The 15883-nt window shown below is 44.6% G+C and overlaps 2 protein-coding genes across 3 annotated transcripts in view; both read right to left on the reverse strand.

Moving 5' to 3' along the window:
* Window positions 1-9114, reverse strand: part of LOC140738266 (butyrophilin subfamily 3 member A2-like) — an 81585-nt gene extending 72471 nt beyond the window's left edge. Inside the window, exon 1 of the mRNA XM_073065434.1 lies at window positions 8935-9114. The gene's annotated coding sequence lies outside the window, so the exon portion shown is untranslated. The remainder of the gene's footprint in view (window positions 1-8934) is intronic.
* Window positions 1-15883, reverse strand: part of LOC140720542 (butyrophilin subfamily 3 member A3-like) — a 388295-nt gene that overhangs the window by 95577 nt on the left and 276835 nt on the right. The gene's annotated exons all lie outside the window — the stretch shown is intronic.

Consider the following 15883-nt stretch of genomic DNA (forward strand, 5'->3'; position numbering starts at 1 on the left):
AGGGAAGAGCAATATCCTGAGCTGTGACTTTTTGAAAGAAGGATCAGCAATTTACAGATCAGAACTGTATCCAGAGGGGTTCTCGATTACGACACTCTGGGGTTGAGGAAAGACTTACTGAGTATTACCCTTGTATCCACCTCTCCAAAGGCACTCCATGTGTGGAATTGCCTGCGGACAAACAATGTCTGCTGTTTGCAATTTGTGTTCATGCAAAATGTCTGGAACAGCTTCCCACTGAGTGATTATGACAAACAGGACTGAGAATCCTGGGGACAATTGCTTGCAACTTTTAGATTATAAAGAGTAATGGTGCTGCTTCTTCACTTCAATCAATGACACTGGCTCCATGCTGACCTGTCTGGGACTGTCTGTTGGGAGTTGCACAGTCTGAGACTGATGGGTTTCCCCTGGGAGCTCCAGTGTCCTCCCACATCCCAGAGTTGGGTTGGTTGATAGGTTAATTGACTGCTGTAAGTTCCCCTTCTTCATTTGGCACTGAGTAATAATAAGTTTCAGGGGAAAATAACAGGGAAATTGAACAAAAGTCACTGCTGTTTTCTCCTCACAGACTCTCTGGCCCAAATGGCCTCCCCTCATAGCAAATAAAATTCAAATCACACTTTAGTCAGAAAAACAGGACATTAAGACAATCATCTCAAACAGTCTGTCGGTGTACATGCTCCATGCCGTCCTCCTCTTCTCAGCACACAATATCCAGTTCATCTCTAACCATCAATCTCCTGTATGAGATTTTAAAGACTTCCAACAAGACCCCTGTCCCAAACTCCGACTGAATCAATAAGCGATGGAAATATGAAATATGCAACAAGACAGCCCTGGAAACACAAATAACAAGAGTGAAAGCGGAGGGAGGAGTGGGAACTCTCCAATGAACTGTGCAGTTTGCCCCGACACCCAGACCCGGGAAGCCCCCACAGCCCTGCCAATGAGTTTCAGCGCGGAGAACAGAATGTTTCCTTCCTTCCTCCTTCCATCAATTAGTGCGCGTCACAGTCTGAAAGCTGTCACAGAAAAGGCTGAAGAGCAAGGCTTCAGAAATTAGGACCACAAAGAGGTGGTCGCTTGAGACAGAGGAGCTGCTACAGGATTGCTTCGAGTCAGCAGACTGGGCCCTGTTCAAGGACTCATTTGTGGATATGAATGAATACGACATGGTTATCATGGAGTTTATAAAAAAAACAGCTGTGTCACCACAAAATCGCTCAGATAACTCATGTTTTTGATATTTATTGCTTATTTATTGTAAGACCATAAAATATAGCAGAATTAGGCCATTTATCTGCTTCACTATTCAATCATGACTGATGCTTTTTTCCCTTCCTTAACCCCATTCCTCGGTCATCTCCCTGTATGTAACCTTGGATCCAGTGGCCAATCAAGAACCTGTCAATCTTTGCCTTTAATATACCCAATGATCTGGCCTCCACAGCTGTACATGGTAACAAATTCCACAAATGCATCACCCTCTGGCTAAAGAAATTTCTCCAGATCCCTGTTTTAAATGGGCACTCCTCTATCCTGAGGCTGAACCCTCTTGTCCTCGACTCCCCCACTATGAGAAACATCCTTTCCACATCTACTGTGTCTTAGCCATTCAAATGTTTCAATGAAATCCCCCATCATCCTTCTTAATTCCAGCAAGTACAGACCAAGAGCAATCAAACATCCTGTCTTTCTTTTTATGTTTACACAGTTTTTTGTATTTTGCACACTGATTCAATACCCAATCCGTGTGTTCAACCAGTAATGATTATTATTCTATGGTTTTATTGAATATAGACACTAGAAAATGAATCTCAGCATTGTATATGTACTTTGATAATAAATTTACTTTGAATTTTGAAACAAACCCCAGGATCCATCCAGTCTTCAAAGGGAGATTGCAAACTGAATTGGAAAGGACATATAATAAGGGTAATGTCACAATTGTAATGGGGAACTTCAATATGCAAGGGGATTGGAAAAATCAGGTTGGTGACGGCTTGCAAGAGAGGGAATTTGTTGAATGCCTCCAAGACGGCTTGTTAGAGCAATTTGTGCTTGAGTCTACAAGGGGAAAGGTTATCTTAGATTGGGTGTTATGTAATAATCCAGATTTTATTATGGAGCTTAAGGTAAAGGAATCCTTCGGAGGCAGAGATCTTAATAGGATTGAATTCATACTGCAATTTGAGAAGGAGAAGCACAAGTCAGATGTATCAGTATTGCAATGGAATAAAAGGAATTACAGAGGCATGAGAGAGGAGTTTGCCCATTTAAAACAGGTGGATTGGAGGGGAATACTGGCATGGATGACAGTACAGCATGGCCAATGTTTCTGAGAGTAGTTCACAAGGCACAGAATAGATATGTCTCACAGAAGAAGTAGTTCTGAAATGGCAGAAGTAGTCAACTGTGGCTGACAAGGAAAGTTAAGGACTGCATAAAGTTCAAGGGAAGTTAAGGGCTGCATAAAAGCCAAGGAAAGGGCAAACGTGAGTGGGAAGTTTTTAAAATCCAACAAAAGGCAACTAAAAAATCCATAAGAAGGGAAGAGATGAAATATGAGGGCAGATTAACCAATAACATAAAGCAGGATGAATATAGGCAGCATGGAGTAAATGAGGTGCTCGAGGAATATAAAGAATGTAAAAAGAATCTTAAGAAAGAAATTAGAAAAGCTAAAAGAAGATACGAGGTTGCTTTGCCAGGTAAGGTGAAAATAAATCCTAAGGGTTTCTACAGTTAGATATGGCCCTTGTGGCTAAAGGGATCAGGGGTTATGGAGAGAAAGCAGGTACAGGGTTCTGAGTTGGATGATCAGCCGTGATCATACTGAATGGTGGTGCAGGCTCAAAGGGCCGAATGGCCTACTCCTGCACCTATTTTCTATGTTTCTATGTTTTTTTTACAGTTATATTAATAGCAAAAGGTTAGTGAGGGCTAAAATTGGTCCCTTAGAGAATCAGAGTGGACAGCTATGTGTGGAGCCAAAAGAGATGGGAGAGATTTTGAACAATTTCTTTTCTTTGATATGCACTAAAGAGAAGGTATTGAATTGTGTAAGGTAAGGGAAACTATGACGATTAAAAAGGAGGAAGTACTGGCACATTTAAGGAAAATAAAAGTGGATAAATCTCCAAGTCCTGATAGGATATTCCCTAGGACCTTGAGGGAAGTTGGTGTAGAAATAGCAGGGGCTCTGACAGAAATATTTCAGATGTCATTAGAAACGGGGATGGTGCCAGAGGATTGGTGTATTGCTCATATGGTTCTATTGCTTAAAACGGGTTCTAAGAGTAAACCTAGCAACTATAGGCCTGTCAGTTTGATGTCAGTGGTGCGTAAGTTAATGGAAAGTATTCTTAGAGATGGTATATATAATTATCTGGATAGACAGGGTCTGATTAGGAATAGTCAGCATGGATTTGTATGTGGAAGGCCATATTTGACAAATTTTATTGCATTCTTTGAAGAGGTTACGAGGAAAGTTGATGAGGGTAAAGCAGTGGATGTTGTCTATATGGACTTCAGTAAGACCTTTGACAGGGTTCCACACGGAAGGTTAGTTAGGAAGGTTCAATCATTAGGTATTAATATTGAAGTAGTGAAATAGATTCGACAGTGGCTAGATGGGAGATGCCAGAGAGTAATGGTGGATAACTGTTTGTCAGGTTGGAGGCCGGTGACTAGTGGTGTGCCTTAGGGATCTGTATTGGGTCCAATGTTGTTTGTTATATGCATTAATGATCTGGATGATGGGGTGGTAAATTGGATTAGTAAGTATGCAGATGATACTAAGGGAGGTAGCGTTGTGGATAATGAAGTAGGTTTTCAAAGCTTACAGAGAGATTTAGGCCAGTTAGAGGAGTGGGCTGAGCGATGGCAGATGGGGTTTAATGCTGACAAGTTTGAGGTGCTACATTTTGGTAGGAATAATCCATATAGGAAATACATGGTAAATGGTAGGGCATTGAAGAGTGCAGTAGAACAGAGTGATCTAGGAATAATGTTGCATAGTTCCCTGAAGCTGGAATCTCATGTGGATAGGGTGGTGAAGAAAGCTTTTGGTATGCTGGCCTTTATAAATCAGAGCATTAAGTACAGGAGTTGGGATGTAATGTTAAAATTGTACAAGGCATTGGTAAGGCCGAATTTGGAGTATTGTGTACAGTTCTGGTCACCGAATTATAGGAAAGATATCAACAAAATAGAGAGAGTACAGAGAAGATTTACTAGAATGTTACCTGGGTTTCAGCACCTTAGTTACAGGGAAAAGCTGAACAAGTTAGGTCTTTATTCTTTGGAACATAGAAGGTTGAGGGGGGACTTGATAGAGGTATTTAAAATAATGAGGGGGATAGATCGAGTTGACGTGGATAGGCTTTTTCCATTGAGAGTAGGGGAGATTCAAACAAGAGGACATGATTTGAGAGTTAAGGGGCAAAAGTTTAAGGGTAGCACGAGGGGGAATTTCTTTACTCAGAGAGTGGTAGCTGTGTGGAATGAGCTTCCAGTTGAAGTGGTAGAGGCAGGTTTGGTATTGTCATTTAAAGTAAAATTGGATAGGTATATGGACAGGAAAGGAATGGAGGGTTATGGGCAGAGTGCAGGCCACTGGGACTAGGTGAGTGTAAGTGTTGGCACGGACTAGAAAGGCCGAGATGGCATGTTTCCATGCTGTAATTGTTATATGGTTATATGATACTAAATTTTTTTTTCAGTTCCATAAACAGGTAAAGGAAGCTGAGAGTTGATATTGGACCACTGGGAAATGTTGAACATAGAACACAGAACAGTACAGCACATTACAGGCCCTTCAGCCCACAATGTTGTGCCAACCCTCAAACCCTGCCTCCCATATAACCACCCACCTTAAATTCCTCCATATACCTGTCTAGTAGTCTCTTAAATTTCACTAGTGTATCTGCCTCCACCACTGACTCAGGCAGTGCATTCCACGCACCAACCACTCTCTGAGTAAAAAATCTTCCTCTAATATCCCCCTTGAACTTCCCTCCCCTTACCTTAAAGCCATGTCCTCTAGTATTGAGCAGTGGTGCCCTGGGGAAGAGACGTTGGCTATCCACTCTATCTATTCCTCTTAATATCTTGTACACCTCTATCATGTCTCCTCTCATCCTCCTTCTCTCCAGAGAACAAAGCCCTAGCTCCCTTAATCTCTGATCATAATCCATACTCTCTAAACCAGGAAGCATCCTGGTAAATTTCCTTGGTACCCTTTCCAATGCTTCCACATCCTTCCTGTACTGAGGCAACCGGAACTGAACACAGTACTCCAAGTGTGGCCTAACCAGAGTTTTATAGAGCTGCATCATTACATCGCGACTCTTAAACTTTATCCCTCAACTTATGAAAGCTAACACCCTATAAGCTTTCTTAACTACCCTATCTACCTGTGAGGCAAATTTCAGGGATCTGTGGACATGTACTCCCAGATCACTCTGCTCCTTCACACTACCAAGTATCCTACCATTTACTTTGTACTCTGCCTTGGAGTTTGTCCTTCCAAAGTGTACCACCTCACACTTCTAGGGGTTGAACTCCATCTGCTACTCCTCCACCCACTTCTGCATCCTATCAATGTCTCTCTGCAATCGTCAACAATCCTCTACACTATCTACAACACCACCAACCTTTGTGTCGTCTGCAAACTTCCCAACCCAACCTTCTAACCCCACATCCAGGTCGTTAATAAAAATCACGAAAAGTAGACGTCCCAGAACAGATCCTTGTGGGACACCACTAGTCACAAAACTCCAATCTGAATGTACTCCCTCCACCACGACCCTCTGCCTTCTGCAGGCAAGCTGATTCTGAATCCACCTGGCCAAACTTCCCTGGATCCTATGCCTTCTAACTTTCTGAATAAGCCTACCATGTGGAACCTTGTCAAATCCCTTACTAAAATCCATGTAGATCATATCCAGTGCACTATCCTCATCTATATGCCTGGTCACCTCCTCAAAGAACTCTATCAGGCTTGTTAGGCACGATCTGCCCTTCACAAATCCATGCTGAACTGTCCCTGATCAGATCATGATTCTCTGAATGCCCATAGATCCTATCTCTAAGAATCTTTTCCAACAGCTTTCCCACCACAGACGCAAGGCTCACTGGTCTATAATTACCCAGAGTATCCTTACTACCTTTTTTGAACAAGTGAACAACATTCACCGCCCTCCAATCCTCTGGTACCATTCCCGTGGACAATGTTGTTGATGAGGTAGTAATGAGAGACAAAGGAATGGTGAAACTTAATGAGTTTTTTGCATCAATCTTCACTGTGCAAGACACTAACAGTGTGCCAGCGGTCCACAAGTGTCAGGGAGCAGGAGTGAGTGCCATTGCTATTACAAAGGAAAACGTGCTCAGCAAACTCAAAGATCTTAATGTGGATAAGTCACCCGGACCAGATGGACTACATTCCAGACTGCTGAGAGAGGTTGCTGAAGAGAAAGCAGATACAATCTTTCAAAAATCACTTCATTCTGCATGGTTGCAGAGGAACAAAAAATTGCAAATGTCACTCCACTCTTTCAGGAGGGAGGAATGCCAAAGAAAGGAAATCATAGGCCAGTTAGTTTAACCTCAGTTGCTGGGTAAGTATCTGAGTTTATTATTAAGAATGAGGTTTCAGGCTACTTGGAAACTAATGATAAAATAAAGTCAGCATGGTGTCTGTAAAAGGAAATCTTTGCAGACAAATCTGTTAGAGTTCTTTAAGGAAGTAACAAGTAGGGTGGACAAAGGAGAGCAACTTCCTGGAATTTTCAGAAACATTTGATAATTCTAGTCAAGACAAGTCACTTTTTATTGTCATTTTGACCATTGCTGCTGGTACAATACACAGTAAAAACAAGACGTTTTTCAGGATCATGGTGCTACCTGAAAGAATACCTGAAATAAGGTGCCACATATGAGGCTGCTTAAGAAGATAAAAGCCCATGGCACTGCAGGAAAGATACTGACATCGATAGAGGAATGGCTGACAGTCAGGAGGCAGCGAATGGGAAGAAAGGGGACCTTTTCTGGTTAGCTGCCAGTGACTAGTGGTATTCCTCAGGGGTCAGTATTGGGACCACTACTTTTCACATTGTTAATGATTTAGATAATGGAATTGATGGCTCGCAGGTGATAGGCGGAGGGGTTGGTAGTGATGAGGAAGCAATGCGACTGCAGAAGGACTTAAGACAAATTGGAAGAATGGGGAAAAAGTGGTAGATGGAATACAATGTTGAGAAATCTATGATAATGCATTTTGATAAAAGGAACAAAAGTACAGATTATTATCTAAATGGGAAGAAAATTCAAACATCAGAGGTACAAAGGGACTTAGGAGTCCTTGTGCAAGACTCTCAAAGGTTTGTTTACAGGTTGAGCCTGTGGTAAAAAAGGCAAATGCAATGTTGTTATTCATTTCAAGGGGAATAGAATATAAAAACGGAGATAATGCTGAAGCTTTGTAAGACAATAGTCAGGCTGCACTTGGAGTATTGTCAAAAGTTTTGGTCCCCATATCTCAGCAAGAATGGGTTATCATTGGAGAGTCCAGAGGAGGTACATATATGATGGCAGAATGTTGCATTAATGGTAAGACTCTTTGCAGTATGGAGGATCAGAGGGATCTTGGGGTTCAAGTCTATAGAACACTCAAAGCTGCTGTGCAGGTTGACTCTGTGTTAAGAAGGCATATGGTACATTGACCTTCCTCAATTGTGGGTTTGAGTTTAAGAGCCAGGAGGTAATGCTGCAGCTATCTAGGACCCTGGTCAGACTCCACTTGGAGTAGGGTGCTCAGTTCTGGTCGCCTCACTACAGGAAGGATGTGGAAACCATAGAAAGGGTGCGGAGGAGATTTACAAGGATGTTGCCTGGATTGGGGAGCATGCCTTATGAGAATAGGTTGAGTGAACTCTCATCCTCGGAGCGACGGAGGACGAGCGATGACCTGATAGAGGTGTACAAGGTGATGACAGTCACTGATTGTGTGGATAGTCAGAGGCTTTTTCCCAGGGCTGAAATGGCTAGCACAAGAGGGCATAGTTTTTAGGTGCTTGGAAGTAGGTACAGAGAAGATGTCAAGGGTAAGTTTTTTTTAAAAGGCAGAGAGTGGTGCATGCAATGGGCTGCCCACGATGTTGGTGGAGGCAGATATGATAGTGTCTTTTGAGAGACCCCCTGGATAGGCACATTGAGATTAGAAAAAGAGGGCTATAGGTAAGCCTAGGTAATTTCTAAGGACATGTTCGGCACAGCATTGTGCTATAGGTTCTCTATGTTTCTATGTTCACGAGGATGATTTCTAAGCCTGTATTCTCTGGAATTTAGAAGAATACGGGGTGGGGGGGGGGGGGGGAAAGAGTCCCATTGAAACCTACCAAATGCGGAAATGACTGGATAAGGTGAGTGTGGGGAGGATGTTCCTTGTGATGGGCGTGTCCAGAACGACAGCCTCAAAACTGAGGGGCGAGCTTTCAGAACGGATATAAGTAGGATTTTTTTAAGCCAGAGAGTGGTGAATCTGTGGAATGCTTAGCCACAGACTGCCGTGGAGTATGTTTGGTGGAAGTTGATGCTTTCCTGATCGGTCAGGGCATCAAAGGGTAAGGCGAGGCGGGTGTATGGGGTCGAGTGGGATACGGGTTCTGCCATGATGGAATGGCTGAGTATTCTGCTCCTTCATCAGAGGGTCTTAAGGACTTCCCCCTCCCTGACCTGCCGAGCTCTCGCTCTCCCCATTCTCCTGAGCAGACACGTTCACCGTTCCGGTTTCGGGAACCAATCTCGGGGTCGTGGGCCGGCCGGTAGCAGCGGGTCTCCCTCTCACTGACTCCGCTAGGAAATCGGAAAGGGACCCATTTTGTCAGGTGGCTCCCGTGCGGTGACAAGTCCCTGAGCCCCACTCACCCGATTAGCAATCGAGAGGTTCCTCACTCTGAACTCCCTCCCCACTCCTGGTGGGGAAGTTTGTAACGAGCGCTCAGCAGTAACGTGAAGTAAGCGACCTCAGAGCAGAACTTTCTCGGTGAGGAGCACCACAAAGTCGGCGTCACGACAGCTGCCAGAGGAAAAAGTAAAACTAATTGTACTTTTCTGCAAAAATGGGCGGAACGAAAATAGTGAAACTGTAGGGGATTGGAGGGGACAATACCTGTCCAACAACTACCTGTCGTGCTCCTCCCCCTTTTCTTTCTTCTCTAGCCCGTATTTATTTCACCAATCAACCTCCCATCACTTTACTTCACCCCTCCCCCTCCCGGTTTCACCTTTCACCTTGCGTTTCTCCCCTCCCCCACCTTTTAAGCCGCTTTCTGCTTTTCTTACGAGAAGTTGCATTTTGCAGATTGTAGTGAGAGTGATTCAGCAATTCAACAACCTCTCGTTCCATCAGTCTAATTAAAGACCCTACAAATATTTGCGAGCACCTTCCCACCCGGGATAGGATTTCTTTGTCCTCACCGACCACCCCACCAGCGTTCGTGTTGAGCGAACTCCAAAACTTCCGACATCTCCAGCGGGATCCCACCGCCAAGCTCATCCTCCACCCCCCCCCCCCCACTTTCTGCTTTCCGCAGGGATTACACCCCATGTGTCTCCCTTGTCCATTTGTCTCTCCCCACTGACCTCCCTCCTGGGACTTATCCTTGCAAGCAGATCAAGTGCTACATCTGCCCCTACACCACCAGCCTCACTACATTCAGGGCCCCAAACAGTCCTTCCAGGCAATACTGAGTCTACTGGGGTCATATACTGTGCCCGGTGCTCCCGGTGTAACTCTCTGTGAGACCATAGATTGGGAGACTGTTTCACTGAGCACCTATGCTCCCTCAGCCAGAAAAAGCGGGATCTCCCCATGTCCACCCATTTTAATTCAACTTCCCATTCCCATTCCAATATATCTATCCATGTCCTCCTCCAATGTCATGATGAGGCCACAGTTAGGTCAGAGGAACAGCACCTTATATTCCGTTTGGGTAGCCTCCAACCTGATGGCATGAACATTGATTTCTTGAACTTCTGATAATATCCCCCACCCCCCTCTCCTTCACCAATTCCCATCCCCTTTTCCCTCTCTCACCTTATCTCCTTGCCCACCCATTGTCACCCTCTGGTATTCCTCACTTCTTTCTTCTATGGTCTTCTATGCCTTTCAGCATCTCTTTACTTCATCCCTCCCCCTCCAGGTTTCACCTTTCACCTGGTGTTTCTCTCTCCCTCCCCTCCCCCAACTTTCAAATCTACTCTTCAGGTTTTGTTCTCCAGTCCTACCGAAGGGTTTTGGCCCAAAACATCGACTGTACGCTTTCCGTAGATGCTGCCTGCCCTGCTGTGTTCCTTCAGGATTTTGTGTGTGTTGATTCGATTTCCAGCACCTGAAGATTTTTTCGTTTGTGAACTCTGACTCCTCATCTTTTTTTTCCAGTCCTGCTGAAGGGTCTTGACTGAAACGTTGACTGTACTCTTTTCCATAGATGCTGCCTGGCCTGCTGAGTTCCTTTAGTATATTGTGTGGGTTTCTTGGCCGTGAGTATCTGTCTGTTTTACTGTTGAAAGTCAATGTCTGATTAAACTCAAGTTCAGAGGTGGCGTTTGTGGTCATAGGACCTGTCAGTGAGGCTGGAAAACAGAAGTTTCTTTTGTTATGATACCAGCCCCCTCCTTTGTGAGAATTGCAAGAGCCCTAGTGAAAGGGGGGTCAATGACCCGAGAGAGAGAGCGAGAGAGAGAGAGACAGGCTGAATGGACACAGGAAATGGAAAGACAGCGACGTGCTGGATACCGCATTCCACTGGGACAAAAGCTGGCGACTGTGGCATTGTTCTCAGGAGACACCTGGGAACTGCAGACGTGCCAACTCGCAGGGACATTGTAAAGCCCTCGGGCAAAGTGGGCTGGTTGAGAGAGAGATTGCATCACCTGCAACCTGATTGACACCTGAGATCCCGTGAGGCAGTATAAAGAAGGGTCTGAAAGAGGACGACCCTCAGACGCACCAAGAAGAAACACCAAGAAGCACGATACCGCTTCCCGTGGGAACGGGAAGCCATTTTGAACGAAGCCACGTGCGTTAAATTCCGAATGCGGGGTTTGTGGCTGGAACCAACGGAAGATCGCTTTTAACTAACAACGGGGAAGATCGCTCCCCTGATTCCATGGATGTTTTGGGCAAGTTTTTCCGTTAATCTCTCTCTCTCCAACACGTGAAACCAAAAGCCTGCAGACTTCAGAGTGACTCTTTATATTTCCAATTGGACTCAGTATTATACCCTAGACAACGAAAGAGCTTATTTCTGAGTGATTATTAATGTACCTGCGTTTTAGATTGAGTATTGACGCATGTTATCTGAATGTTTGTATTAACCTTAATTTTTGTGCCCCTTTATTAATAAAACTTTTGAAAATAGTACCATTGGACTTCAACTGACATATCTATCTTTGCTGGTAAGTGAAACCAGTTACTGGTTTCATAACAAGTGGGGGCTCGTCCGGGATTTGACACCAAAAAGGGGGAGGTCAGTCAATCGGGCTGTAAGTCCAAACTTAAATCTGGTTTCGCAGGTAGCCAGACAGAAAACCAGCAAAGATGGACGTGTGTGAATTTATGAAAAACGCGACTGTGGCGGCGCTAGAGGTGAGCGCCAAATCAGACTTGTTAAATTTGGCGAAGGGGTTAGAGATGGAAAACGAGCAGGATCAAGCTGAGAGGCAAAGACAGCATGAAATTCGGATCAGAGAGAGAGCGGCAGCGGGGAGAGAAAGAGAGAGGGAGGAGCTAAGGAGAGAGCGGTTTAATGTTAGTCGGGAGCTGAGAGTAGTACCTCCGTTCGAAGAGACGGATGTTGATAGTTATTTCTTGCTTTTTGAAAAGGTGGCAGTGAACCAGAAGTGGCCACAAGAGCAGTGGGTCGCGTTGTTACAAAGTGTGTTAGCAGGAGGGAGGATTTGGGCAGCCATGATGCCGACCCGCAGACTGGCGAGTACGGTGGCCCCGCCCCTAGAGTCCCAAAGCTATCGCGCATGCGCGGTCACTCGCAGCCTGTCGGAAAAAGCGGCTGAGAAAGAGGACAGTTTAAATGAAGCCAGCGGTGATCTGGCCAAGATGTTTTTACCGACCCTGTACCATGAGGGTTCCGAGGGTGGTAAAACAGAAAGCAGTAAAGTAAAAGGGGGTAAGGGAGAGGAAATAGCCCTGCCCTTAGTGAAGAGAAAGGTCCTAGAGGTAGGAACTAAAGTTGAGAAACGGATAAAGTTGTTAAAATGTCCAGAGTTGGACATGGTTAATCTGTCTGGTTTGGCAGAATTGTTTGAAGAAGTTCAGAGTTCTAAAGGTGTTCTCGATGGTCCCGAGAGTGAAATGAGGGCAGTCTTAGAGAGGAAGGGTATCCTTGCTGTGGAGAAGTCAGCTGAAATGGCCGAGGAGGTTGTTTCAGCTCGCAGGGTTGCGCCTTCCCCAACGGGGGGCTGCCTAGAGAGTAACTGGAAGGATCGGGGGACGTTAGAATTTGAAAAAGGTACGGGTATTGAAAGCCTGGAAGGGGCCAATGTCCCGTTTGAGTGTGTCCAAGCACGTGGTGCTGAACCTGGTAACAGAGCTCAGGGGAAGTCTGAGGTGTTTGATTCAGGGGGACGGGGCGGCCGTCTTTGTGGATCAGATAGGGTTGGTTCAGTAGGAAAAGGGTTAACCTTGGTAACCGTGGGAAGTGTGAGTTCCACGGTGTTTGTATTCGAGAGTGGGGCCAAGGTTAATGCCGAATTTAAGGGGGGAATGAGGATTGTTATTGAAGGAAACGGAAAGTCTGTAGTTCCCAAGTCGAAGGAAGAAATTTTAAACCTGGCAGATCGCTCACAGAGTGAGTCGGGAAATAGCGGGGCCCCCCACTCTATTGTTACGCCAGGGTGGGGTGTGAAGAGGTTGCATTCGAAATGCTACCTGAAAGAGGAGTTGGAATTAAAAACAAATAGCCTGAAGGGTCTTGACAGTTTGGGGCATGGTGTTGAAAAAAATAGCCCCGATGAACGAGGCGGGCGGGAGTTCACCACGCCAAATTACTCAAAGTCCCAACGGGGGGACTCGCCAGAAAAGAGGTGACGGTTAATGGGGATGCCATTTTTTTTAAACAGCAAAGCAGGTTTTACGGGTTGAGCCAAAGCCTGTGAATAATAAAGACAGACCTTTGGAGACCTGCCGGCGAAGTAAACCGACCGAAACGATTAGTATTCGCATAAACTTTTGTAGATGCACCTAAGCTAAGATCACACCTCCGCAGTTTTGTTGCTGAAAACAATAAATAAATAGGTGGTTATTGAATTGAAGTCTGATGTTACAAGACTTTAGTACGGTACGCAATGTTAAGATATTAACTAAAGGGGGCACTGTAATTGTTAACTGTTTAGATGCTGACTTGAATGTATAACTGTATTACTCTGTAGTGAAAAGAAAAGCTTCTGTATTGTGTTAGATTCAAAATTTCTGTAAGACTCTGTACCACTCTGTGTTTTTTTCCGCTGGTAAAAAACCTTTAAGAGGGGAGGTGTTATGATACCAGCCCCCTCCTTTGTGAGAATTGCAAGAGCCCTAGTGAAAGGGGGGTCAATGACCCGAGAGAGAGAGCGAGAGAGAGAGAGACAGGCTGAATGGACACAGGAAATGGAAAGACAGCGACGTGCTGGATACCGCATTCCACTGGGACAAAAGCTGGCGACTGTGGCATTGTTCTCAGGAGACACCTGGGAACTGCAGACGTGCCAACTCGCAGGGACATTGTAAAGCCCTCGGGCAAAGTGGGCTGGTTGAGAGAGAGATTGCATCACCTGCAACCTGATTGACACCTGAGATCCCGTGAGGCAGTATAAAGAAGGGTCTGAAAGAGGACGACCCTCAGACGCACCAAGAAGAAACACCAAGAAGCACGATACCGCTTCCCGTGGGAACGGGAAGCCATTTTGAACGAAGCCACGTGCGTTAAATTCCGAATGCGGGGTTTGTGGCTGGAACCAACGGAAGATCGCTTTTAACTAACAACGGGGAAGATCGCTCCCCTGATTCCATGGATGTTTTGGGCAAGTTTTTCCGTTAATCTCTCTCTCTCCAACACGTGAAACCAAAAGCCTGCAGACTTCAGAGTGACTCTTTATATTTCCAATTGGACTCAGTATTATACCCTAGACAACGAAAGAGCTTATTTCTGAGTGATTATTAATGTACCTGCGTTTTAGATTGAGTATTGACGCATGTTATCTGAATGTTTGTATTAACCTTAATTTTTGTGCCCCTTTATTAATAAAACTTTTGAAAATAGTACCATTGGACTTCAACTGACATATCTATCTTTGCTGGTAAGTGAAACCAGTTACTGGTTTCATAACACTTTGAAATGGCTCCTCACACAAGTTTATACAATTTTGCCAATCATATCACTGGATGAATCACAGCTGATGATGGGTCAGCGTATAGGAGTGACATGGGGAATCCAGTTGAGTGGTGTTGCAACAAGTTCAAAGTAAATTTATTATCAAAGTACATATATGTCACCAAATGCAAACCTGAGATTCATTTTCTTGTGAGCATACTCAATAAATCTGTCATAGGCACATTAGTGTTAGTGGTTAGCACATCACTTTACAGTACAGGCAACCTGGATACAAGGAGTTTGTATGTTCTCCCCGTGACCGAGTGGGTTTCCACTGGTTTCCACCCACAGTCCAAAGACAGACCAGTTGTCAGTTTAATTAGTCATTGTAAATTGTACCAGGATTTGGCTAGGATTAAATTGGAGGTTGCTGGGCAATGTTGCTTGAAGGGCCAGAAGGGCCTATTCTACGCTGTATCTCAATAAAATTTTAAACAAATAAATAAATAAACATAAAGAGTCAATGAGGGACTGCACCAGCTTTGGCATTCAACCAGTGTGCAAATAAAAATAAATAAACAATAATAAATAAATGATAAATACTGAGAACATGAGATGAAGAGTCCTTGAAGGAGATCCCATAGGTTGTGGGGAGCATTTCAAAGATGGGGCAAGTGAAGTTATCCACTTTGGTTCAAGAGCCTGATGGTTGAGAGGTAATAATTGATCCTCAACCAGGTGGTGTGAGTCCTGAGGCTTCTGTACCTTATTCCTGATGGAAACAGCATGAAGAGAGCAGGACCTCGGTTGTGGAGGTCTCTGATGATGAAAACTGATTTATTGAGACGATGCCCATGTGGATATGCTCAATGCTGGGGAGGACTTACCTGTGGTGGACTGGGCTGTATCCGCTGCTTTTTGCAGGATTTTCTGTTTAAGGGTATTGGTGCTTCCTTACTAGGCTCTGATGCAGCCCATCAATATACTCTCCTCTAACATCTGTAGAAGTTTGTCAAAGTTATTAATGCCATACAAATCTATGCAAACTCCTAAGGAAGTAGAGGTATTGCTGTGCTTTCTTCGTAATTTCACTTGCATACTGGGCCGAGGACAGATCCTCCAAAATAACGACACCAAGGAATTTAAAGTTGCTGACCCTCCCTACCTCTGATGAGGACTGGCTCTTGGACCTCTGGTTTACTCCTAAAGTCAGGAATCAGCTCTTTGGTCTTGCTGACATTGTGTGAGAGGTTGTTGTTCTGGTGCCACTCAGCCAGGTTGTCAATCTCCCTCTTATATGTTGATTCATTATCTGATTTGACGTATGACAGTGATGTCATCAGCAAACTTGAATGTGGCATTGGAGCTGTGCTTAGCCACACATTGTAAAGCAAGCAGACAAGAGGGCTAAGCACACAGTATTGTGGTGCATCTGTGCTGTTAGAGATCACAAAGGACATGTTGTTGCCAATCCAAACTGACTGGTCTGTACTTGAGGAAATTGA

The sequence above is a fragment of the Hemitrygon akajei genome, chromosome 2 (genome assembly GCF_048418815.1).
Source record: "Hemitrygon akajei chromosome 2, sHemAka1.3, whole genome shotgun sequence".
Classification (NCBI taxonomy): domain Eukaryota; kingdom Metazoa; phylum Chordata; class Chondrichthyes; order Myliobatiformes; family Dasyatidae; genus Hemitrygon; species Hemitrygon akajei.